Consider the following 24,574-nt stretch of genomic DNA (forward strand, 5'->3'; position numbering starts at 1 on the left):
TAGGTTCTCAATAGAAATTTATTGAATGGATGAAATTTAAAAAACAAAATGCTTTTAAATAGTTGGTCCTCTTCTCTCCCCATCTCCTCTCCTCATCGCTCCCTCTTTATCACTTTATTTTCATTAAGCAATTCCTGTTCAACTTAGCCGTCTGTTTGGAGCTGTACATGTGTGACTACGTGCATGCCAGTTTGCAGATGTGAAGAGTATATATCTGGATAAAGAGAAAATGAGACTCATAACTCCTATTTGTTGGAAGGCAAATGACTGTGCCTGCCAAAGCAGTTCATAGGGAAAGTTAAGGTCAGTTTTGAAAATGTTAAATGTTTTCCTTTAATGTTGCTTTAGATATTTCAGGCCTAGTAACCAAAACACTGTTGTTGGGGCTTTTTTTTTTTGGACGGGAGGTCACTGTGTCATTTTTGTCTCTAGTTTCTCATTTTGGAGGGTGTGTATGTGTGTACAGTTTGTTTTAACTTGAGCTTCAAAAAGGCTACCTTATATTACCTTCAGAATTTACATGGGCAGCAAATATGCCTCCCCCAGTTAAAAAAATAGTAATTTAAAATATTCTAAAAAATAAGATACTCCTATTGTCAGTAGATGAAATTTAGGATAGGAGTAAAAAAAAAAGTTATTCTCTCAATCCCACCTCAGTGTGAAGTTACTTAGCAGCACAAGTAAGAAAATACATTTGTGTTTCTGCAGGCCAGTAAAATTTCACTTATCCAGGTTAATAAAGGCCTATTTCAGGCTCTCATCACCTACTGCAATAGATTCCTAATTGGTGTCTTAGCTTCCAGTCTTTTCATCTCTAATTCACCCTCAATACAACTACCAAAATAGCAATAAATCTGATCATGTCACTCCCCTGCTCAAGAATATTCAGTGGCTCCCTATTGCCTCTAGGATAAAACCCAAACTTTCCTGCCTGGCTCTATCTTAGCTTTCTGGACATCTTTCACAACATTCCCCTTCAAACAGTCTGTATTGCAACTGAACTGGCTTACTTGCTCTTCTCTGAGGTCATCATTCAATCTCCTGATTCTACATCTGAAAGTGGTTCTCTTTACCTCTTAGAATCCTTAGCTTCCTTCAAGGCTCAGTGAGGGTGCCACCTCTTCCGGGGAGCCCTCCTTGATCCCCTAATGCTTTCACAGTACACAGCCTAGTAGTAATGTAAGCTCTTTGAGAACAGGAACTATTCTTCATTTTTGCTTTTGTGTTCCCAGCCTCTAGCACAGATCCTTAATAAATGTTTGTTGACTAGACTAGAAGGGAATTAACACAGGGATAAAGGGATAAAGGAGGTCTGAATTCATGGAGTCTGCATTCTAGAATACTTTAAAAGAAACACAATTTTGTTTCTCTCCGGGGCAGTCAGTAATTTCGTCTGCTAGCCAAACATAAATCCTGCAAGGCCTGCTGTCATGAGTAGATTAGGTCATTTGAGATTACAGTCATGTAAACAAGGTAAAGAGCTTAAATGTATTGTGTTAAGTAGGTTAAACATACCTCCTGTCACCTTATTTGCATATTATTTTACATAGGAATCTTTTCTGCAAAGACATTGCACAAGTAAATTTTCAGCTCTGGTTAAATGATCATGACATCAGTGGAGTTCAAACTAATGAAGTTTGACTTTCCAGTGTGCAAAGATGCCCAACATGAGGGAGTTAGAGCCTATCTCCAAGGTTCTCCCAGCTCTGATATTCAGCAGCTGGGATAGATACAAGAGGGTTTTTCAGAGGCTTCCTCGGTCAGTGAGACCGTGCCCCCTCAGGCAGGGCTGTCCGCAAAGCTCTAAGTGGTGTTCGAAGCAGATCAATTATACGTGATGCTCTGAAAGAACAAGCCCCTCCTCCCTTCTCTGATTTTTGTAATGAATAAAGGGTAAGGGGCCACCTCTCCTTTTCTTTCATTCTTTGGTTTGGGTCTCAGTATTTTAACCTATGGACATGGCTAATCACTTAGTGAAAAGTGAGAATAAGCCCGGGAAGTATGGGAAGGAATGTTGGCAGAGGCCAAGAGGCCATGGAGGGGGGGGTGCAGTTTAACACCCCCCCCCCCTTCCCCGTCTTCTAAACACATGCCTTCTGCTAAGGACATCACTTTAGGATAAAGAGTCTGATTTTTTTAAAGCAATGACAACAACAACAACAACAATAAGTTACCTGGCCAAGTTTAAATTGTACTCTATGTTTTTGGTGCAGAAATGGGGAGGGGGGTATAGTGTTGGGGGTGGGGAGAAGAGAAAGTGTTATAAATTTAGGGATGAAACTGGGCCTGACTTTTTTTGGCATGAGGTACTCCCACTGAATCAATTCCCTCTCTCAAAATAAGTGAGTAATTGTGGTGCAACTTGTAGGTTTAGAGAGATACCTGAGGCTCTAAGAGGTTGGGGAACTTGGCCAGGGTCCTTTATTTACCAGAGGCAGGACTTTAATCCTAGTCTTCACAGCCTAAGGGCTATGTCTGTATCCCATACACTATGGACCTTCTCTGTTTCTCTCTCTCTCTCTCTCTCTCTCTCTCTCTCTCTCTCTCTCTCTCTCTCTCTCTCTGTCTCTCTACTTTTTTAAGGCAATCAGGGTGAAGTGACTTGCCCAGGGTCACACAGTTAGTGTCAAATATCTGAGGTCACATTTGAACTCAGATCTTCCTGACTCCAGGACCAGTGCTCTATCTGCTGAGCCCCCTCTGCCGCCCCCCCCTCCAAATCTCTTACAACAGTTTTTAGAAACTTATCTTAATATTCTAATGAAGTTTCAAAAAGAGGGGCAGACAGTTGACCATTTGATCTCCTATAATTGGGGGGACTTTTGAGGGATCATCTGTTTTTCTTGGTTTATCCTGTTTAAAAAACAAACTTGCCAAACGTAGGTTGAAAGGATTCATCCTCACTCTTGTTTATTCTTTCCATTTAGGGCACCCCTGTCTTTCTTCCTAATTCAACGTGATTTGCAATAATTCCGTTCCTGTTCCTCTGGGTTTTCATCAAGTGAGAGATTTGTGTTGCCTAGCTCATTCTGGGGATATGCTGCTTCTTAACTCCATGAAGCTGGACTTTGTTCTCTGCTTTCTCATGAATTGTATCTTCATTCTAATCCCCGGGGCGGGGGGGGGGGGGGGGGGGGGGGTTCCATTGCTGAGAATCCCCTCCTGCAGGATGAACTGATTTTTCTCTGCCCTTTGCCAGATAGGTGTCCAGGTTCTCAACCTTTTAATACTGAAAAATCCTTTGTGAGCCATTTCCTGTTTCTCTATTATCTTGGGAACTCCTGCAGTTTGCCTCTGGTGTTTGCTTATTTATAACTGAACTCTTAAGTGCAGGAGGTCAGCTATGGTATGAGAGCTGTGTTTGCTCCCCACCATACTATTCTGTTTCTACTTGGCATGACCTTTCAATTCAATGGAGTGCCAAAAAAAAAATTAAACAAAACAAAAATTTTAATCCTTTCTTTCAAAAAAAATTTAAATCCTTTCTTTGGGACAGCTAGGTGGTGCAGTGGCCCTGGAGTCAGGAGGACCTGAGTTCAAATCCGGCCTCAGACACTTGATACTTACTGGCTGTGTGACCCTGGGCAAGTCACTTAACCCCAATTGCCTCACACACACACACACACACACACACACACACACACACACACAGAGAATATTACTTAGGAAGCAGTATGGGGTTGCTTGTTGACCTTTAGGCTAAAAGCAGGTGCAGAACCGTGTGGAGGCTGAGATGGAGCCTGGATGGACTAGCGCTAGTAAGCCTTCCAGACATACATACTTATTTCTATTGAGAAAGACCTCCTCTGAGAGAAATAAGTGGTACAGTGGAAAGAACACTGAACTTGGATTCACAGGACCTGAATTCAAATCAAATGACCACCTGTGTGACTTTGTGCAAGTTGCTTCACCTCTCTGATCCTCAGTCTCCCCATAGTTGAAATGTGAGGGTTGGATGAGGTGATTTCTAAGGTTACCTCCAGTTACAGATCTGTGAATCTAACCAAGAGCCTCACTGGGCACCAGATCTGAGATTATGGATTCTTTTGTAGGATAATCTTGGGCTTTCTTGCTGATTCTCAGGCCTTACTTTTGAATCATGAGGTCATAGAGTTGGAGCTAGAAAGGAATTCTGGGATTATCTACTCCAACACCATCATTATATAGACAAGAAAACTAACGCTCATAGAGTTTAAGTGATATGAGATGATAGGATCATAGATACAAAGTCAGAAAGGACTACAGAGGCAGTCTCTTCCGGCCCCATCATTTTTTCCCCTGCAACATATATATTTTATTTTATACTTTCTTATCTAAAATTTTCATTTCTAAATTCTCTCCCCCAGCCCCTCCTGAACCCATTGAGAAGGCAAGTTATAGGATACCTACTGTACATGTGAAGTCATGCAAAATATATTTCCATATTAACATTGTAAACTGAGACAAATGCTCTCTAGATGGAATTCAGGTCTCTCTTTCCCCATAGGGGAAGACTGGAGAATGCAAAGGTCAGTTCTCAAGATTTAAATCCCCTTCTTCCTAAAAGGGAAGAAAACCAGAGAAAGATAATACCTGAGAAAATTAAAAGAAAGGTTTTATTAAGCAGGGAAAAAATCTAACCTGATCATGGGTGCTATCCAGCCTATAGCCAAATAGGACATCATGCAATAGATTATAGGGGTTTATATACAGTTTAAACAAAGGCAGGTCAGGAATTTGGAGGAACAGTGGGCTTAGAGAGGCCCACTCCCAAATAGAAGAGTGTGTGTGTGTGTGTGTGTGTGTGTGTGTGTGTATGTGTGTGTGTTTAATCCCAGGGGATGGATGGAAGATGTGACCTTTGATACACAAATCAGTCACACAAATTGTTGGTGTGTTATCCAGTGAAGCCAGTCTTTATATAGTTGTTCTGGTTACCTGGATAATTGGGGGGCTCAAGAAAATCAAAGTATCCATTTTTATAACATGTTGCCAAAAAATTAAGAAAGTTTTAAAAATATGCTTCAATCTACACTAAGGGTTCGTTAGTTCTCTCTCTGGAGGTAGATAGGATTTTTCATCATATCTTGGATCATAGCATTGATCAGAGTAGCTGAGTCATAGTTGATCATTGTTACAATATGGTTGTTACTGTCTATAGTGTTCTCCAGGTTCTGTTCATTTCAGTTTGTATCCATTCATATAAGTCTTCCCAAGTTTTTCTGAACTCATTTCCCGCATCATTTCTTAAGCACTGTAGTATTCCATCATGATCCTATACCAAAACTTGTTCAGCCATTCCCCAATTTATGGGTATCCCCTCAATTTCTAATTCCTTACCACTACACACATACACACAAAAGCTGCTATAAATGTTTTTGTACATATTACTCTTTGATCTCTTCAGGATACAGACCTAGTAGTAGTACTGCTGGGTCAAAGTTATGCAGAGTTGTATAGCCCTTGGGGTATAGTTCCAAATTATTCTCCAGAATGCCAATTCAATCATTAACAAATTAAGACTTACAGAAGTAAAGTGACTTGGTTATCCAGAGACCACAGGGCAGAGCCAGGTAGGATTTGAACCTACTTCCAAATCCAGTGCTTATCCCACTATGCCATGCTGCCTCCCAAAACAAGTTAGCTCTGGCAACTTGGGAGGAAAGGTGGAGCTAGCACTAGTAGGAAAAAATTAGAAGTTGGAAGTAGGCCAGGGTGTAGAGTGCCCCTCAGCGCCATCCTGCTGAGTTTCCTAACAGTTATCAAAATGTACCATTTATTCCTTGGTTTTGTTAAATGATAGAGTTTGGAACAAATACTATGGGTTAGTATCTGGAAGTGAGACTAAAGACAAGTTTGGCAAAGCCAGCTTTTTAAAATTTATTTCCAGAACCCCAGTGAAGTAGTTTACTAGAGAGGACAGGTTCATATGGGCTGTATTGGACTTCCCAGAATCCTAGAATGTCAGAACTAGAAAGAACCTGGAGAAAGATCACATATCCAAGCCCCTTCTCTGTACAGATGGAGAAATGAAACTTCAGAGGAGGGAGGTCACTTCCTAAGTCACAGGGGGGACTTTATGATAAATTCCTGGTCAAAGTCCTTTATCTGATTCTCATTCCCTTCCCTACTTCCTTTCTTACATTAGCCTGAAGAGAAACCAGCTCACTCTTTTGTCCTCAGAAGGCATTTAAAGGTAAAGGAGATAAGAAATATGGAACTAGTGTGTTACCTAGGAAGCTACTTTTAAAAAGTCAGCCTTTTGTGCTGTGCTTCTTCCTGGTGTAATGTGGTAATGGCCACAGCCAACATTGATTACTTTTCCTTCTCTCAATGAGCAGAATCTATTTTAGTTATCAGCTGTGAACATGTTTTACTATATTGTTGTCATGGTTGTTTTTTCAATGATTGCATAGTACTGTGAGTAAGAAGGAATTGTCCAACTATCAGAGCTTTTTTAAAAAAAATAATAAACACTTTTATTTAAAGTTTTGAATTCCAAATTTTATCCTTCTTTTCCCTCCTTGCCCTCTCTCCTCCCTGAGGTGGTAAGCAATCAGATATAGGTCATACATGTGCAATTATGTAAAACATTTCTATATTAGTCATTTTGTATAAGAAAACTTGAATAAATGAGAAGAAACGAAAGAAAGTAAAAATAGCATGTGTTCCATCAATATCACTTCTTTCTTTGGAGGTGAATAATATGCTTTATCATTAGTTTTCTGGGATTCTCTTGGATTATTGTATTCCTGAGAGTAGTTGTCATTCACGGTTCTTCATTAAACAATATTGCTGTCTCTGTGCACAACTTTCTTTTGGTTCTGCTCACTTCACTTCACATATATCAGTTCATACAAGTCTTTCCAGGCCTTTTTGAAATCATCCTGCTTGTCATTTCTTATAGCACAACATCCTATCACAATCATATACCACAGCTTGTTTAGCCATTCCCCAATTGATGGGCATTCCTTTGATTTCCAATTCTTAGCCACTACAAAAAGAGCTACTATAAATATTTCTGTACAAATAGGTCTTTTTCTCTTTTTGGAGATATCTTTGGGATGTATACCTAGCAGTGGTATTGTTGCATCAAAGGGTATGCACAGTTTTATAATCCTTTGGGCATAGTTCCAAATTGCTCTCCAAAATGGTTGGATCTGTTCACAACTCCACCAACAGTGGACTAGCAGAGCTTTTGAAAACGGAATGAATTACAAGGAGAAAGCAAGGAGAAGACAGAGGGGGCTTCTCTTTCTAGTAAACAAGAAAAAGTTAAGAATTGATAGAACCAGATGTCCCAAATAAGTATCTATTAACTATTACTTATATTGCACTTTAAAGTTTGCAAAGAAATGTAGACATATTATCTCATTTGAGACTCAAAACAGCTATCCCCATTTTGCATATGAAGATGTGACTTGAGGGAGGTTACATGATTTCCCCAGGAGCCATGCAGTTAGTATCTGAGGAAAGATTCCTACTTAGGTCTTCCTTACTTCAAGTGCCCTATTCATGCTACCTAGCTGCTGTGATGACACTGGCACAATGGCTTGCCCAGAGCGTGGGCCTGCACATCCAGCTTGCATGCCAGGGAAAGGACCAGGAAGCCATATCATCTTTTGTCCCAACCCTTTTGGGTTGCCCATTGAATCTGCCACAGTAGGCTTATGCCTGCTGCTGTACTCTTCCAAGCTGTCTCCACTTCCAGGCCAAGATGGTCCCTGTGAAGCCCAGTCTACAAGCTTCCTCCTATGTTTCCCCCCTTTCTTCTCCTCTTTCTTGTCCACCAACTTCTTCAGGTGGACACTAGTTTCCTACAATGATTTACTAAGGATTTTTGATTTCAAGACAAGGTAATTCATTATTTTAAATGATATTTACTGGAAGCCGGTAGGGGAGGAAAGTTCCCATAAGCCTCAGGGCCATTTGCAAGCCATAGAATCACATATTGTAGTTTTAAGGGACCACAGAAGCTGTCTAGTCTAACTCATACCTAAATAAGAATTCCCTTTAGCCTACAAAATACAATTTGCTTGAAGACCTCCATGGAGAAGAAATCTACTATCTCCTAAGAGCATCCATTTCATTTTTGGGTAGCTCTAATTATTAGGAAGTTTTTTCTTATATCAAACGTAAATCTATCTCTTGTACTTATTGCTTCTAATTCTGCTTTTGGGGGCCAAGAAGAGCAAGTATAATCCCCTCTAATATTTTGTTTGTTGCTTAATCATTTTTTGGTCTTGTCCATCGAACTCATTGTGACCCCTTTGGGGGTTTTCTTTACAAAGATGCTGGAGGGGGCAGCTAAGTGGCATAGTGGATAAAGCACCAGCCCTGGATTCAGGAAGACCTGAGTTCAGATCTGGCCTCAGACACTTGACACTTACTAGCTGTGTGACCTTGGGTAAGTCACTTAACCCTGATTGCCCCGGAAAAAAAAAAAGATGCTGGAGTAGTTTGCTATTTTCATCTCCAGTTCATTTTATAGATGAGGAAACTGAGGCAAACAGGGTTAAGTGACTTGCTCAGGAGCATACAGCTAGTAAATGTCTGAGGCTGGACTTGAACTCAAGAAAAGGAGTCTTCCTGACTCTAGGCCTGGCACTTTTTTCACTGGGCTACTTACCTGCCTAATACTTGAAAATAATAACTATCTTTATCCTAAGTATTCTTTTTTCCAGGTTGTACATTCACAAGTGTCTCATTGATACCCATGTGGTATGCTCACGAAGCCCTTCACCATCTTGTTCATTGTCCTGTAGGCACTACCCAGCTTGTCAATGTCCTTCCTAAAACACAGCACCTAGAACTGAAGAAATACTCTCAATATGGTGGTCTGACCAGGACAGAATATCACCAAACTAAATACCTCCCTAGCCTGGGATACTATTCCTCTCTTAATGTAGCCTAAGACTGAGGCAGGTGTGTATGGGGGATTCAGGGAGGACTAGTACCTCTGGTGTGAGGGCTGCTGAACCCTTTTCAGGTTTGCTTATCACCCTTGATGTCCAACTGTTACCCAACTCTCACCTGTGTAGCAACCACAACCCAGTAAAACCATCTTGGCAGATGGGTTAAGCCAGGTTGAGAGTAACCAATGGACCTCAAATCCATAAGTGAATTAGGGAGATGTCTATCCCAAGCATGCAGAATGGGCAGATGAGAACAATTTGTCCCAATGGCCATGAACAAGGTTAAAGGAGGTGCTGTGGAGTGCTTAGTATTTGGTCAGACATCAAAGACACCAAGATGATCCACGGCATCCCAGGTCATCACTAGTCATCCTGACTTTTGTCTTGCCACTGGACTTTGAGATGACTCTGGAATAGAGAATGAGGCTGACAACTTAGTGCAACTCTGCCTCACTTAAATCTAATTCTTGAGCAAGTCAAGACACCATGGGGTGATGTTAATGTTCCTCTTCAAAAACAAAGGACGAGCAACAAAAATTGAGGCCAGTTCACCTCCGTGAGGTTACAATCAGGATTTGTAGCAGTATCATTATTTTTGGAATCAGGAAACTTGTATATACCCATCTCTGACTGTTACTAACTATATTACCAGAGGAAGTAATTTATTTCCTGAGCCTTAGTTTCCTCCTATGTAAAATGGGCACAATAGTATCTAAAGCACTTACTTCACAGGGTTGTGGTGTGACTCAGATGAGATAAAAATTTCCCAAAAGTCTTAGTGTTGTTGGAGTATTTTGTAAACTTTAAAATGCTGTATTAATGTCAATTATCATTATTGTTATTTTTTTAGGCAATCAGTGTTAAGTGACTTGCCCAGAGTCACACAGCTTCTCAATGTCTGAGATTAGATTTGAACTCAGGTCTTCCTGACTCCAGGGTCAGTACGCTACCCCTAGCAGCCCCCATTATCATTATTTTTGCTGACTATTGAAATATATCCTGTTTTCCTTTCCTCGGGGGAAAAGGAGGCACAAAATGCACTTTCCTTCATGTAGTAATTTGTGATCTGTTGTTGTTGTTGTTGTTGTTATTGTTGTTTGTTGCTTGTCCTTTGTTCTTGAAGAGGACCATGACATCAGGGTGATGTCCTGACTTGCAGTGAATTGGATTTAAGTAAGGGAGGGCTGTGCAAGGTCACCAACCTCACTCTCTCTCCCAAAGCCATCTGGGTCCAGTGGTTTAGGGTTATAAGAAGTAACAGATGAAAGTAGATAGCAGATAATAGAATGTTGGGCCTGGAAGAAGCTTGAGAGATCAGTTGGTCCAAACCTCTCATTTGTTGCAAGCAACAAAATAACATTTCAACCTCCCCACATACACAAAAGTTACAATGAAGCACAAAGACCTCCAGGCTACTTAACAAAGTGGAAAGCTATGCCAGAGCTAGGAAAAAACTGAACTAAGGGAACGTGGAGGTGTCGGTCAATCTGTTTCCATTCAAATGTTTTGGGGATGCATGTGTATTTTGTTTTTAATTCTTTGCTGATCCTGCAGCAGTTGTTTTACTTATAAATTGCCTTTACATATACTTTCTTGGAAGATATATTATATGTGTAGAGATGCGTATGGATAAAGATGACACAGATCCCCACTGGGGGATGCACTTTCTGCCTTACATGCCATTCTCATCATTCCTCTGCTGACTCTGCTTCTGACATTGACTTTGCCACTGCCTCAGCTGCTTCTCACCCTGGAACTCCTTAGCCCCAGAGGATCTATCTTCTCCTGCAGCCTAATGTACTCCTCCTTTCCAGCCCCTTGTTCTCATTAGCGAGTTCTTCCCAGAGGCCTCCATTTTGGGGAGGGCCCAAGGCTGGCCAGCCTTTATTCCCTTTCTAGTTCTGATTCTGACTTTTTGTGGACTTCAACACTATGTAGACCCCTACTTTGGTACCTTCTTTCTCTGCCCTCTTACTTTTCAGCTCCCTTCTGTGGATTGCCTTCCAGTATTAGAATGTAAGCTCCTGGGGCAGCTAGGTGCAGTGGATAAGGCATCAGCCCTGGATTCAGGAGGACCTGAGTTCAAATATGACCTCAGACACTTGACACTTACCAGCTGTATGACCCTGGGCAAGTCACTTAACTAACCCTCATTGCCCCACAAAATAAAAATTTTAAATTAAAAAAAGAAAAGAATGAAAGTTCCTTGAGGGAAAAGGGTATCTTTTTGCTCATACAGTATTTATACCCCAAGTGCTTGGCACAATGTCTGGCTCAGAGTAAGTACCTGCTGCCTGCCTGTCTCAAAGGTGAACTTAAAAAGTGTCAAAATGACCCCAATCCCCCAAGTATCTACCCCTACCCTGCTCAGTGCCTGAAATTCCTATCATTAGACTCAGTCCTTTGGATTAAGGTATTATGTCTCCAGAAAGCACTAGGAAATAATTAAATATGTTACCTATAAGGTTGACATCTTAACTTTTAAATACTCATTATCACATTATTTTAAATAGCAAGACCTTGAAATGGAGAGCCTATTAAGATTTTGATTGAATTCTTTCAGGTGCTTATTGTATTACAATGGAAAGAGGGTTGGATTTTAGAGTCTGGTGAAACCTGGTTTGGAACCCAGCCTTCTCTCATTAATAATTGTGTGACCTTGGGTGAGTCAAGTCTCTGAGCCTCAGTTTCCCTATCTGTAAAGTGGGAGTCAGAAACCAACACTGTAAGGATCAAATGAGATAATGTGTATATCATGGAATTTTGTAGATCTTTAAGCACTGTATAAATGTCAGCGATTGTTTTTGGAATCTTAAGAGACCAAAGAACACAGGAATTGGACTCAGAAGACCTAGGTTGGAATCCCAACTATGGTATTTGTTACCTGTGTGACTTTGTTCAAGTCACATGACTTTTCTGCACCTCACTTTCTTCCTTTGTAAAATGGAAGAGAGGAAGTTGGATGGGTGATTTCTAAGATTTCTTTTAGAATTCCATCCAATGATTCCACAATCTGTTCTAAAGTCCTTATTTTACAGATAAGGTCAGGCCTAGGTGGAGCCTGACCTTATGTGGGTCCCTATCTAATCAGGGACGACGCATAAGTTTTGGGGATTGAGGAAGTCAGTGCCGACCTTCAAGGAGACACAGGGAGAAGCTGCATGGTCATTACAATTTTGCCATGGGTCATCTGGCTGTTCATGTCTTTGTTACGTTGGATCTATCTATGAATTCATTGGTGGGGATACTTCCTCTACCAATGAAAATCATAAACCTTCCTTGTCTTCTTATCTTATGTCATTCTTTTATCCATTTTCCCCACAAGTCCTTCACAGAGATTCTATCCAGGGTGCTGGATACCATTTGATTCTTTGGGAATACCAGTCTACTCTGATACTTTCCAGTTATGTAACACTGGAGAAATCACTTAAACTCTCTGTCTGCCTGTTTGCTCAACAGTAAAATGGAGGAAATAATAGCATTTACCTCACAGGGTTGTTGTGAGGATCAAATGAGATAATATTTATAAATATAATATTAATACTGTATATGATGTAATACAAAATACCAATGTGCCAGCACAGTGCCCAGCATGAAGTAGGTGCTTAATAAATGCTTTTTCTACCCCCTCCATCCTCACTGGTAAGAAGACCTGATTCTTCTAGTTCCAACTTACCTTTCCAGTCTTATTCCAATCAATTCTTTGCTCTCCATCCCCATTCTCCCACCCTGACTTCAGGTATCATATTCTAACCAAACTGGACTACTTTCTTTCTTTCTTTTTTTTTTTTTTAGTGAGGCAATTGGGATTAAGTGACTTGCCCATAGTCACACAGCTAGTAAGTGTTAAATGTCTGAGGCCGGATTTGAACTCAGGTACTCCTGACTCCAGGGCCAGTGCTCTATCCACTGCGCCATCTAGCTGCCCAAACTGGACTACTTTCAATCTTATTCCCTTCTTTCTTGGCCTTTTCTCATGTCATCCCCCATGTCTGGACTTTGTCTCCCCACCTCCCTCAAAGCTCCTTATGAAGTTCTCCCTTCAAGACCCAAATCAGGTATGGCCTTCTCACTGAAGCCCTCTCTCTTGCCCGTAATTAAAATAGTTCTCTTTCTCCTCCACTTTGTTTGGATCTTCTCTCTACCCACCTCTTAGTCTCACTTGTATTACACATATCTGTTTACATGGTCTTCCCCCTCCACCCTTAGATCTGTATAAATTTTATGTCACTATCCTTGTGACATTATCATTCCTTGATGACTAGCTCAGTGCCTTTTTTTTTTACTTTATACTTTATAAATATTTGTTATAATATCCATGTCTCGTGGTGGTGGTGATGGGGATCCTTGAAGGAAGCCAAACTCTGATTTCATCAGTATAAACAACTCCCAGAGTGGACAGTACTTCCACCAATACAAATTGGCTACTCACCTGTAACTCTGAGTCTTGGAGGACCGCTCTGAGGTACTTTTAAAGACATGGATTGTTGACTCCAAGGCCTCTACTCAACATGTCAGGATGCCTTTCTTCATGGCTTTTTATCCTTTTCTGTAGTTCCTTAAATATTCAAATTCAGAAATGGCTAGAAAAAGTTTGTTGGAAAGCCTTGTAAGGGATAGTTGCCAGGCATTATGTGGTAATCTGTGCCAGCTGGTTTATTATATAAGCGGCAAAGGCACTAAGGAAGATGGTGGGCAGGAAGAACAGGGATATTGGTGATGGAGGAAGAGGAGAGGACAGATGGGATTTTTACATAACACAAACATCTGTCACCTCTTCGTCCACTCCAGGACATACTCCAGAGAACCTCGAGAGGGAAAGGGGTGCCTGGAAGTGCTGAGGGTCTGCTCTTTGCTGCCTTGTCATCTCCTGATAGCCCCTCTCCTGAGGCAGGTGGGGGATCTTTCTGTGTGTACATCGTGGGTCTGGTGCTTTCTCTGAAGGGGGATTGGACTCGCCCTCCAACCTGATTCTTCTCTCCCTCCCCCAGTTTAAATCATTTGTCACAGACTAAGCCTGCTTTCATCTTAGACATGCATCCAGGAAAGACAGCCCCCAGAGAAGGAAAAGAAAGCCTCAGCTCTGAGCTTTGTGGCAGTAGCCCATTGAAACCAAGTGAGCATTGACTGGGCAGATTCCTCCAGTGTTCTGGGAGCTCCTCTCTCTCCGGAGGCGAGGCTTGTCACCATGGTAACTTGCTAACTCTGCTGGGAAAAAGTCACCACAATGGCCTGCATAAAGATCTGGCTGTGACCCTGGGCGGGGATGGTGAGAGGCCAGCTGAAGGATGAGGAAAATGAAGAGAAAGAAGGAGGAATCCTTTGGGACCAGCCTGTGCTCCCTGGGAATCATTTCAAAAACCAGAATGACAATGGCCAAGACTTCGAACGTCCCTGCAGCTCTAAACCCTGCAAACTACAAGGGGAAAAGGTCACTTGGTTTAGTATTGATCTTTGCTCACATTGTACTCCTCAACTTTCTCCTTTCTGCCTATTCAGTTTACCCATCCCCATCCCTCTCTAATTTCTCCATCCTCCATCCTCCATGGGTTTCTATCTCTATTCAATTCCTTCAGCTCTTAAAGTACATTTCTCCTCTCTCCCTCCTTTCCTTCCTCTTCCCTCAGTCCATCATCCTCTGTCTGTCTTCCCCACACACACACACGAACTACATCCAGCATTTAATTAGATTCTATTCATATCATTTGCTATTACTTCATAACACTACAGAGCTGGAAGGAACATTAAGAGTCTTGTAGTTCAACCCCCTCATTGTAAAGATAAAGAAGCCCAAAATTTAACCCTAAATTCATTTTGAGGCCCAGAGAGGGGAAATGATTTGGCCCAGGTTACACAAGTAGTGGAGTCAAAGCTAGCGATTTCTTGTTGTTGTCTGTCCTTGGTTCTCAAAGAGGACCATGACATCAGGAGGTGATGTCATGACTTGCAGCGAATTGGATTTAAGTGAGGGAGGGCTGTGCAATGTCACCAGCCTCTCTCTTTCTCTGCCAGAGCCATCTGGCTCCAGTGGCAAGATATACATCAGGAGGACTGGAGATGCTGTTTAAGGTAATCTGGGTTAAATGACTTGCCCAAGGTCACACAGCTAGTAAGTGTCAAATGTCTGAGGCCGGATTTGAACTCAGGTCCTCCTGACTCTAGGACAGTGCTCTATCCATTGAGCCACCTAGCTGCCCGAGGGGATTACTTTAATCATTCTTGATTAGCCAAGTATAACTCACCTTGTATCTTTTTTTTTTTGGTTAGGTAATTGGGGTTAAATGACTTGCCCAGGGTCACCCAGCTAGTAAGTGTTAAGTGTCTGAGGCCGGATTTGAACTCAGGTCCTCCTGAATCCAGGGCTAGTGCTCTATCCACTGTGCCACCTAGCTGCCCCTCCACCTTGTATGTTTAAAGGGTTCCCCCCCAAAAGGATAACATTAGATAAAATGACACTAGAGACAGTAGTTACCCCCTTCCTTAAAATGTTTTAAGTGTGAAATTAGTCCAAGGATATCATAGAATGATTTCATAATATTATGGTTGTGTTTGCTTAATAAAGATTGATTATAGGATCATTGATTTAGACTGGAATAGCAGTGTTCTAGTGTCACTCTTTCATCGATGGAGCAACTTGCCCAGGGCCACCCAGGTAGTCAATTGGACTTTTAGCCTGCAGACAGAAGCAGCATTTAAACCTAGGTCTTCTAGTTCTAAATCCAGCCCCAAATGATGGTGGGATGTGCTAAGAAGAGTCACATCTTATACCCCTTCTGTATAAGAGACAGAGCCCACAATGATACTCTGCCCGTTCTGAATACTTCTTGGGTTTTTTTTCTTTTTCTTTTTAAATAACAAGCTTTAGGGGCAGCTAGATGGTGCGGTGGATAGAGCACCAGCCCTGGAGTCAGGAGTACCCGAGTTCAAATCCAGCCTCAGACACTTAACACTTACTAGCTGTGTGACCCTGGGCAAGTCACTTAACCCCAATTGCCTCACTAAAAAAAAAAAAAAAAATTTTTTTTAAATAAATAAATAACAAGCTTTAGAGAGCAGAAGGGAAATCGTGTAGAATTGATATGGTATGGAGTTTAATGAAACAAATGGCTGTTTGCCCAAAATCTGTTTCCTCTTCCCCTCGCTTCTCCACCTCAAGGCTGCCAGGACTTCACATCTGTCCAGGACAGATCGGGGAGGTCTGCTATAGTCAAGACCAGCCACCAGAGGAAACAAACAATTTACCACAGGCCACAGAGCACAAAATCCCTGCTTCCCGGGTTTGCAGTTATTTCTACTACAATGATTAATTAAATCAGTGCACAGTTGAGTTGACCAGGCATTTAGCATTTCCTGGAGATTAATTCTCAGAACTGTAGAGATGATCTTGCCACCCATTTCTGAGGAAAACAAAATACTTTGTAATGATCTGTGTAGATGAGAGAATAGACCTTGGAAGTTGGGAAGTTGTCATCCTGTTATGCTCTGGACAGGTTGAATTTTTACCAGCCATAGTCAACTCTGAATTATCCAGGCCCAAAACTACATATGAAAATTGTGTCATCCTTCCACAGGTGCGGAGGTTTTGTTTGACCTTGGGCCTTGTCCCAACCACCAAAAAGAATGGCCTCAAACTAGGAGAAAAGTCCTCACCAGAGCTTCTGCTAATAGGAGATCATCATGGGGCCAAGCCATACTATTCCACACTGAAAGAGAGGAAACTAGCTTCAGGAAAAGGGGAGATAGATAGAAGATAGATGGATGGATGGATAGATAGATAGATAGATAGATAGATAGATAGATAGATAGATAGATAGATAGATAGATAGATAGATATGTGTACATATATGTGTGTATATTTGATATGTGTGTGCATATATAATATTTATATATGTAAATAAAATCAAAAATACTTTTTGATTTGCTGCAGCTATTTCATTGTGGTATTTCCAGGTTCTTTAAGCAGGAACAAGTTCGCTCTGTCCTTGGATTTTTCTTTTTTTTTTTTTGGCAGGGCAATGAGGGTTAAGTGACTTGCCCAGGATCACATAGCTAGTAAGTGTCAAGTGTCTGAGACCAGATATATACTCAGGCCCTCCTGAATCCAGGGCCAGTGCTTTATCCACTGTGCCACCTAGCTGCCCCGGATTTTTCTTATACTTCTATTTAAGCCAAGATTCTTCTCATTCTCCTCCCCACTCCATTAGCTGCTACTTCTTTCTTTGTAAGCTTGATAACTAAAAACCTGCTTCAACTGAATCGATGAAAACTCAGAAGGAAGAACTTGGGGAGAGGCCAAAAAATGGTCAGTAGAGAAGGAACTTCCCTGATAGCCTTCTTCTAAGAAGGCTGCCCAACACTGGGCAGAATATTTGGAGAAGTTTGCAGGCTACCTCTCTCGATTTATAGTGACATTCACTTTGATCAATTCCTTCTCAAACTGTAAAATTATAACAGAATGGCCTAAACTGAGGCCTTTTTTTTCCTCCTCATTTCAGATAGATATTGAACCAACCTAAAGCAATTGGGTCTCTCCATATATGTTACTTTCTAATAGCCTATTAATTTAGGAAAAAGGAAGAGTACCTACTTCTCTCTATATAAAGGTGGTTGTTATTCAGTCATTTTCACTTGTGTCCAACTCTTCACGATCCCATTTGGAGTTTTCTTGGAAAAGATACTGGGGTGGTTTGCCATTTCCTCCTCAAGCTCATTTTACAGATAAGGAAACTGAGGCAAACAGGGTTAAGTGACTTGTCCAGTGTTGAACAGTTATTAAGTGTCTGAAGCCAGATTTTCACTCATGAAGATGAGTCTTTCCAATGTCAGGCATAGTTCTCCATCCACTGTACTACCTAACTGCTCGATATGTAAGGTATAGAACCTCTATGTTGGTATACATTCAAAAATAATTGTTCAAATAACTTTACTTCTCAATAAAAGATGATGATTTTAGAACTTTAATTCATCAAGAACCCAAGCAGAGGCTGGATAATCATTTGGCATGTTAGTTGTATCAGGGGTTCCTGTTTAAGTTTGGATTGGCCAAGACGACTGCTGACAACTCTTATAGATCTAAATTATATGATTCCATAATTGTATATGGAGATTATAACTCTACCTCCACTTAGCAGGTATTTTTCTAGAGCTGGGGTGGCACTGGTATTGAGCCTTTCCAAACTTAACTGGGCTGTCCCCAGACATCTACATCCAAAGCCTGGTATAGTATACTTGTGTCACCAATCTTGGGCAAGCTGCTTAATCCATTTAAGCCTGTTTCTTCTCCTATAAAATGGGGCTAATAATAGGAGCTAACTAACCAGAGTTATTATCAAGCATGAGGATGTATTTGTAAAACACTTTGTAAACCTTGAGATGCTATACAAATAAGTTATTATTATTATTATTATTATTATTATTATTATTTTGGTGAGGCAGTTGGGGTTAAATGACTTGCCCAGGGTCTCACAGCTAGTAAGTGTCAAGTGTCTGAGGTCGGATTTGAACTCAGGTACTCCTGAATCCAGGGCCAATGCTCTAGCCACTGCACCATCTAGCTGTCCTTATTATTATTATTATTATTATTATTATTATTACTACTACTACTACTAATTATTAATGGCCTTCTGGTACCCAGTGTCATCTCTGAGCCACAATGAGGCACTGAAGGAAGACTTTAGTGGATGATAATTTTCAATGCCACACACAAAAGAAATGTGACATGCAATGAGTAATTTCACATGGAAAAAAAATCTGAGTACAGCACAACTTTGCTCCATGTGTGATGCATATTATTATTGATATTGTTGTTGTTCAGTCAATTTTCAGTTGTGTCCAATTCTTTTTGACCCTATTTGGAGTTTTCTTGGATGAGACACTGATGTGGTTTGCCATTTCCTCTTCCAGCTCATTTTACACTTGAGGAAACTGAGTCATAAAAGGATAAGTGATTTGCCCAGAGCCACATAGTTAGAAAGTGTCTGAGGCTGGATTTTAGTTCAGGAATCTTCCTGGTTTCAGGCTTCACACTCTATCATCCAGCTGCCCCTTGCATATAATTTATTACTCATAAACACATTGATTAAAATCATATTGTGCTCAGAATGTTTTTTTCTTTATGAAATTGGAAATGTAGAATAGATGGGTAAGGCACAGGTGATAATACTAGACTGGGAACCTTCTTGCCCTAGAAGCTGCATTTCAGTTGCCCATTTCCTAATTCTGAAATGACTCTTTACCACCGTCTTTCCCAGACCATTAGATAATACTGTGTAAAAAAAAGGTGGGGGGGGGCAGCTAGGTGGCACAGTAGATAAAGCCCTGGCCCTGTATTCAGGAGGACCTGAGTTTGAATCATGCCTCAGACACTTGACACTTACTAGCTGTGTGACTCTGGGCAAGTCACTTAATCCTCATTGCCCTAAAAAAAGTTTGCTGGAGTTCTCTGAGATAAGGAAAACTAATCACTGGATGTATGAGGTACATCCTAACCTTTGGCTATAAAATTGTTTCCTTCAGTTTTGCTTTTCTTATTCCCATTTCATCATCATGTCACATTCCTAATCAGCCTGCCTTGTTCCATCCAGGATTACTCACCATTCCCTGCCTTTATAGTAGGAAGGGAGCATGAGAGAAGGCCTTCAGCATGATCATGGCCTTCCAGCGGAATTTCAGCCTATGACACTCTGTAATGCAGCAGGAATCAGATTAAAATGTAATTTGCAAATATTTACCAAAATAAGTAAAAATATAATGGAATAACATTAATATGTGGGTTTCTAAGTCAGTATGCAGAGGCAGCTGGATGATACAGTGGATAGAATGCCAGGCCTGGTCAGGAAGATCCCTGAGTTCAAATCAGGCCTCAGATACTTGCTAGCTGTAAGACCCGGGATAAGTCATTTGACCTTGTGTGCCTCAGTTTCCTCATATGTAAAATGAGATGGAAATGGCAACCACTCTAGGATCTCTGCCAGTAAAACCCCAAATGGGGTCATGAAGAGTCAGACACAACTGAATAAAATAACAAAAACAACAAAGTCAAAATGCAGCCTACAGGAGTCCTTATGTAAAACTTAATGGCCCCAGGTTTCCATTTGAGTTTGAAGACTGGAGTTCAAGTTCTGCCCCAGACACTTCTTAGCTGTGTGGCCTGAGAGGGGCACTTAACAGCTCTGTGCCTCAGCTTATTCATCTGTAAAATGAGAGGGGGTTGGCCTGCCCAGTCCCTTCCAGCTCTAAATCGTAGATCCCTTATGCTTTCATGCCAGACCATCTTTAACCTATGCTTTCCACTCTAGAGTTCTCTTTTATTGACTCCATATGTATCTTGTCTATGCCTGTTTATCTACAGGTTATGTATGTGCACTTACATAAAACATCTCCATATTAGTCATTTTGTTTAAGAAGACTTGAATAAAAGAAAAAGAAAGAAAATGAGAAATAGCATACTTGACTCTGCATTCAATCATTATCAGTTCTTTCTCTAGAGGTAGATAGGATGTTTCATCATTAGTCTTTCGGTATTGTCTTGGATCATTGTATTGCTGATGTCAACCTGAAATTTAGTGAAAACAATTAATCTAACAAAATTAAGTTTTTTAATCGGAGCAAAGGAGTTATAACTCATGATACCACCATAGCAAGTACTAGGAATACCCAAAGATGGGAGCTAAGGACAGGGTTTATATAGGATACCAGAACAGAGAGACTAATGAGATTGCTTTTAGGAAGACTAAGTTTCTCACAGTTCTACCAGAAAGTTCATTTGCATAGCAAGCTAAAGATCATAAAGAAAGCTTGGTAGTCTCAGGAAGAAGAAAGTTGGGGTGTTGTTGGGTTGTGGGGTTTTTTTTGGGGGGGGGGCGTTACAATTCAATCAGAAGCCAAAATACATTGTTGGGTCAGCCCCAGGAAATTCATTAGCCTGGGAACTAAACTAGATGGAATTCAATCAGTTTTCATTCAATTGTGTTTGTCACTGAGAATAGCTAATTCATTCACAGTTCATCAAATGATATTGTTGTTACTGTGTACAATGTTCGGGTTATTGTTCACTTCACTATGCATCAGTTCATATAAGTCTTTCCAGGGTGCATAGAATTTTTAAGTGATTTTCCCAGCATCACATAGCTAGAGAGTGTCTGAGGTTAGATTCAAACTCAGTTCTTCCCGATGCCAGGTCCTGTGTTATTGTAGTAGCTATCATGATGTCATTGACTGGTGAGGGGGCGGTGCAAGAAAGAGGATAGAGCACTGGGCCTGTATTCAGGAGCACCTGAGTTCAAATTTGGCCTCAGACACTTGATACTCACTAGCTGTGTGACCCTGGGCAAGTCATTTAACCCTCATTGTCCTAGGGGAAAAAAGAAGAAGAAAGAAAGAAAGAAAGAAAGAAAGAAAGAAAGAAAGAAAGAAAGAAAGAAAGAAAGAAAGAAAGAAAGAAAGAAAGAAAGAAAGAAAGAAAGAAAGAAAGAAAGAAAGAAAGAAAGAAAGGAAGAAAGAAAGAAAGAAAGAAAAGGAAAGAAAAGGAAAGAGAGAGAGAGAGAGAGAGAGAGAGAGAGAGAGAGAGAGAGAGAGAGAGAGAGAGAGAGAAGAGAGTAGGGGTGGTGAGGAAGAGAAGAGGCAGAAGAGGACTCAAAAACAGAAGAGGGAGAATGTAAAGGGAGGTCCTGGAAACAATCAGAAAGAAGTGGGAAGGATCTGAAAATGTGACTAGGGCAGGGGACAAGAGGCAAGCGGAAGGGGCAATGGCTCTTGGTATCATCAAGGGGTGGGATATTCCATAGTATCCTTTGTATGGGAAAGCATTCTGCTGGCCATTTATGTTAAGAGTTGCTTATAATTCTTTCACTAAAGTTTTCTTGTTTCTTCTTTCTCCAATTCAACATTTATACCTCTATCAAAAATAATTTCATAGTAACTGGGAAATGGTCTAATTGTGTCACACACACACACACACACACACACACACACACACCCCTTTTGAGTGGCTCCCTATTATCTGTGGAGTAAATCTGGCTTTCAAGGCTTACTATAATCTGGCTCTAACCTACCTTTCCAATCTTATTTAAGTGAACTTGCCTTTCTGCAACCAGCCACACCAGATAGTTCATGGTTCCTCAATCTCATTCTGCTCTCTCCCACCTCCACATATTTGTACATGCCATCCTACAGTCTCAGAATGTACTCACCTCTTCTACTTTTGGCTCCGTCTATTGATATACATCCTTTTTCTTCAAGGCTCCCCTTCTTCATAAAGCCTTCTAGCTATCCCCAGGTAAAAACAATCCTTCACTCTTTAAACTCTCTCCAGCCACTATTATTTTCTGTGTGTCATCCTCCTACTAGATTGCAAGCTGGTTAAGGGCTATAATTCTTGTCCAGCATCTAGCACAGTTCCTTGCACATAGGAGGTATAATAAATGTTTGTTGAGTTGAGTTGCATTAGTTACTTTCTGGGAGTAGAAAATCAATGTGATTTTGCTGCTGGTCAATCACTTCCAATGTATTGGATAGCATCTTGGTTGAGTTTGAGAAACTAAACCAGAGGACAGATAACGCCTAGAGAGATAAACTGAACCAAGTCGGACTGAGCTAGCTTGGGATTCCTACCCTTCCTTCTGGTCTCACTTACCCAGGGGAGATAAGTTTGGGTGTGGCTGCGGCCTTTGCGTTCTGAAGAGGGATCTGTAGCCACCCCTCACCCAATTCCCTTAGTCACTACCAGTGGGGGATGGTCCTCCACTCCTCACCCAATTCCCCCAGCTACCACCAGTGGAGGATGGTCCACCTTCACAAAAGGAACTTTCCACAGGCAGATGGTCCACCCCCATCAGGCCTCTATAAAAGTACTTTCCAGTCTCCTGTTTGAGGAGATTTGGTACCTCTGAGCCATGTGCTTTATGCCAAATCTCCCCATGAAAAGTCCAAGGATTTCTTTCATGGTTTCCCTCCCCCCACCTTCCCTTCCCTTGCTCCTAAATAAACTACCACCTTATTCTAACTACGTTTTGTGTGCAAGAGGGTGTAATTCTTTAAAGAGGAATTCCTAAGAACCCCAACCCCTACCCAACCCGTACCCCATTTCCCACCATTACACTTTGATAGAGAAAACAAGACACTGTCCTCTCTTTGGCTGCAGCCACACTCAAATTTATCTAAGAAGTCAGGGGAGATAAAATTCTATTGCGGCAAAGTCAGTTAGGTGTGGCTACTACTTGAGCCAGGAGACAGATAACTCCAAAGGTCAGGACTATCATTCCAAAAAAAGAAAATCCCCCTGACTCTCAGGAATCTTTCCCCACCCCACCCCCCAAAAGAACTTTCCATTTTCAGGTGGTCACCTCACCTATTCTCCATAAAAGCTTTTGCCTTCCTTCTGTTCTTGGAGAAGAATATTTTCTCCCCTTCAAGCGAAGTCTTTGACTTCCCTCACGGTCACTTTCTCTAGCGCCAAATAAAAGACCATTTTGGGGCAGCTAGGTGGCGCAGTGGACAGAGCACCGGCCCTAGAGTCAGGAGGACCTGGGTTTAAATCCGGCCTCCGACACAACACTTACTAGCTGTGTGACTCTGGGTAAGTCACTTAACCCCAATTGACTCACAAAAACAAAAAAACAAACAAACAAAACCCCAATAAAAGACCATTTTACTCCAAATTGGACTGCGTGGGAGAGTGTAGTCCCTTCCTTCCTTCCTTCCTTCCTTCCTTCCTTCCTTCCTTCCTTCCTTCCTTCCTTCCTTCCTTCCTTCCTTCCTTCCTTCCTTCCTTCCTTCCTTTCTTTCTTTCTTTCTCGGGCAATGAGGGTTAAGCGACTTGCCCAGAGTCACACAGCAAGTGTCAAGTGTCTGAGGCCGATTTTGAACTGAGGTTCTCCTGAATCCAGGGCTGGTGCTTTATCCACTGCGCCATCTAGCTGTGGCGAGAATGGAGTCTCTAACTCTACGGTAGAAGTTTCTTCACCAGGAAACATCTCATATCAATGAGCCGCCCACCCCCATTTCCCAAAACTGATGTGTATATTATGCTTTAAAGTCTGAAAAGCATTCTACACACCTCATCCTATTTACTACCACTCAGAGTAACCCTGTGAGGTCAATGCTATTATTATCCCCATAGAAACTGAACCCAGGCTCTCCGGATTCCAAGTCCTGGGTTGCATCTATTCTGCCTCATTCTTGTCTCTGCTGAGAAAACCAGGTTTAGGTTTGGTTTGTTTGTTTGTTTGTTTGTTTTTCTTTCAGATTTTATCAGAAGTTTCAGTAACCGCCTTTTCCTACTAACTATTGCCAGTGCGTATGTGCCCCCGCCCGGCTGTGTTTTACACGTGTGCCCTGACTTTCTTTTATATGAAAATTCCAAATTTAAATGCCGAAGCTAGCATTGTGTACTTAGCGTCCCACCTAAGATCTGTCGGTTTGCATCCCTTTCCCTTTCCAGCCAGATCGGGTTAAATCCTCCATCCAACTGATGAGTCACTTAGGCTGTGCTTTTCCTGGCTACGTCGCCCTGGGAGAGGTGTACGCTAGTTGCTGTCTTCTAATCTTGTACTGTACTAACAATCCGGTGACCAAATTCAGGGGCCCCATTCTCCCGCTCCCCCCACCCGCCCCCCTCCCGCAGCAAAGAATTGAAACAGCTGATTGCTGACTCAGAAGGGGTGGAGGAGGAGGAGGGAGGG

The 24,574-nt window shown here is 41.5% G+C and overlaps 1 protein-coding gene across 8 annotated transcripts in view; it reads left to right on the forward strand.

Annotated features, from left to right (window-relative positions):
* The window catches only part of TRIM2 (tripartite motif containing 2), a 208,958-nt gene that overhangs the window by 101,936 nt on the left and 82,448 nt on the right, over nt 1-24,574 (forward strand). The window lies entirely within an intron of this gene.

This window comes from Dromiciops gliroides, chromosome 6 (genome assembly GCF_019393635.1).
Source record: "Dromiciops gliroides isolate mDroGli1 chromosome 6, mDroGli1.pri, whole genome shotgun sequence".
NCBI classification, from domain to species: Eukaryota; Metazoa; Chordata; class Mammalia; order Microbiotheria; family Microbiotheriidae; genus Dromiciops; species Dromiciops gliroides.